This window comes from Schistocerca nitens, chromosome 7 (genome assembly GCF_023898315.1).
Source record: "Schistocerca nitens isolate TAMUIC-IGC-003100 chromosome 7, iqSchNite1.1, whole genome shotgun sequence".
NCBI classification, from domain to species: domain Eukaryota; kingdom Metazoa; phylum Arthropoda; class Insecta; order Orthoptera; family Acrididae; genus Schistocerca; species Schistocerca nitens.
Window position 1 is genome coordinate 308,881,222 of NC_064620.1, and position 2,500 is coordinate 308,883,721.

The window sequence follows — 2,500 nt, forward strand, 5'->3', positions numbered from 1 at the left end:
GATGAGTCCCGTATCGTTATTTTTCGTCACTACCTCCCCGTGCCGGGAGTGGGTAATTTGCGCGCCTGCTGCCTTCCTTGGATGTGGTAGCCGTTTCTCAGGCTCCCTCTCCGGAATCGAACCCTGATTCCCCGTTACCCGTTACAACCATGGTAGGCGCAGAACCTACCATCGACAGTTGATAAGGCAGACATTTGAAAGATGCGTCGCCGGTACGAAGACCGTGCGATCAGCCCAAAGTTATTCAGAGTCACCAAGGCAAACGGACCGGACGAGCCGACCGATTGGTTTTGATCTAATAAAAGCGTCCCTTCCATCTCTGGTCGGGACTCTGTTTGCATGTATTAGCTCTAGAATTACCACAGTTATCCAAGTAACGTGGGTACGATCTAAGGAACCATAACTGATTTAATGAGCCATTCGCGGTTTCACCTTAATGCGGCTTGTACTGAGACATGCATGGCTTAATCTTTGAGACAAGCATATGACTACTGGCAGGATCAACCAGGGAGCTGCGTCAACTAGAGCTGAGCAGCCGGCCGCCCGGGAGTGTGTCCCGGGGGCCCGCGCGAACACGCAAGCGTCCGCTCAATTATTCTGCAAACAGGAGGAGGCTGGGCTCCCCTGCACGATACACCTCGAAACCCTCTCAGGTCCCGGCGGCGCGCAGCGCCGTCCTAAGTACTTGGTCGGGTTCGAGAGAGGCGCAATCGCCCGGAGATAGGCGAGTAGACGCTTTCAGTGCGACCACCCGTGCTCCCAACTGAGCTTGCCGCTGCCGACAGAGGCCCGGGAGCGTGCTGTCGTGGTGTTGCCGGCGGGAGACAACACGCGGCCACAAACAGTGACCGGGCAGCTCCAACGCCAGCGCCACAGAGGGGCAGAGCCCCACTTGGGTGCCAAAGCGAACTCTCCCAGCACAGCGCACGCGCCAACACATCCGCACAGCTGCGATACAAACCACCTGCGAGAACCGCGGGGGCGACCGAGCAGCAGACGGCGTCGCGGCGCCGAGTGCCGGGCGGCGGCGCATCCTCAACGCACACAGTCCTCAATCGGACCAGCACACTGCAGATGTCCACCGCGCTTCGCACCGGGCCCGGGAGGACCCACTTTGGCCGCACGGCGCCGCGCGCTGGGTGCGCCGGCACGCAGATGCGCCGCCTGCCGCGTCCGTCAGCCGGCGCGCCTGCCACTGGGCGCCCCCACCAGCCGGCTGCCGCGCGTGCGCCCACGCAGCGCGCGGCCAGCACGCCGGGCGCCCCCCCCTCACCGGCCGGGGACGGTCCCACCCAGCCACCGCCGCGTATCGCTTCATACCCACATGCCCACTCACGTTCGTGGGTATGACGGGTGTCGCTGAAGCAACCGGTTAATACCTGTACCGATCGTCGATATCAACGATTCACCTCCAGCGCGAACAACCGCGCAACAACGGATTTCCAGTTCATTTGCGTAACTTGGGCAGCAAACGTAGACATCCATCTACATTTGCGACTTCTACGAGTCTTGCATGCCTGGATGTTGTGTGTCACGACGCACTCCATCAGCATACATACACGCTGCGACGTGTGCACGAAAGAACACGTGGAAGGTGGCCAGCGTACGTATGCGAATGCCATTGCACAGCTGCGAAGCGCATTCAACACGCGAACTCCTGACCGACGAGCTAGAGGTGACAGGAGGGGAGGGGGGGGGGCGGGGGCGATATACGTCCTATTGCAGTACACAATACAGTGGATAGCGGGACCATGTGGAAAGTAAGCAACACTCGCAAGATGTGAGGGTACGCACCGTAAAATGAATCAATACGCAGAACACCACAGTGTGCGCGAAGTGAACTATGTTGAGATGGTTGCAATTAGGCAACGCTACACGAATTCCTAGATTCATATAACTAACAATTACAGGGCAGGTTAAGGCGCAACGTGGGTTAGGTTAGGGCGCAACGTGGGTTAGGTTAAGGCGCAACGTGGGTTAGGTTAAGGCGCAACTTGGGTTAGGTTAAGGCGCAACTTGGGTTAGGTTAAGGCGCAACTTGGGTTAGGTTAAGGCGCAACTTGGGTTAGGTTAAGGCGCAACTTGGGTTAGGTTAAGGCGCAACTTGGGTTAGGTTAAGGCGCAACTTGGGTTAGGTTAAGGCGCAACTTGGGTTAGGTTAAGGCGCAACTTGGGTTAGGTTAAGGCGCAACGTGGGTTAGGTTAAGGCGCAACGTGGGTTAGGTTAAGGCGCAACGTGGGTTAGGTTAAGGCGCAACGTGGGTTAGGTTAAGGCGCAACGTGGGTTAGGTTAAGGCGCAACGTGGGTTAGGTTAAGGCGCAACGTGGGTTAGGTTAAGGCGCAACGTGGGTTAGGTTAAGGCGCAACGTGGGTTAGGTTAAGGCGCAACGTGGGTTAGGTTAAGGCGCAACGTGGGTTAGGTTAAGGCGCAACGTGGGTTAGGTTAAGGCGCAACGTGGGTTAGGTTAAGGCGCAACGTGGGTTAGGTTAAGGCGCAAC

At 57.8% G+C, this 2,500-nt stretch overlaps 1 non-coding gene across 1 annotated transcript in view; it reads right to left on the bottom strand.

Annotated features, from left to right (window-relative positions):
• The window catches only part of LOC126197040 (small subunit ribosomal RNA), a 1,909-nt gene extending 1,398 nt beyond the window's left edge, over window positions 1-511 (bottom strand). The window contains exon 1 of the ribosomal RNA XR_007539448.1: window positions 1-511. This exon is cut by the window's left edge and continues 1,398 nt beyond it. This is a non-coding gene — a ribosomal RNA (small subunit ribosomal RNA).
• Between the last annotated feature and the right edge of the window lie 1,989 nt (window positions 512-2,500).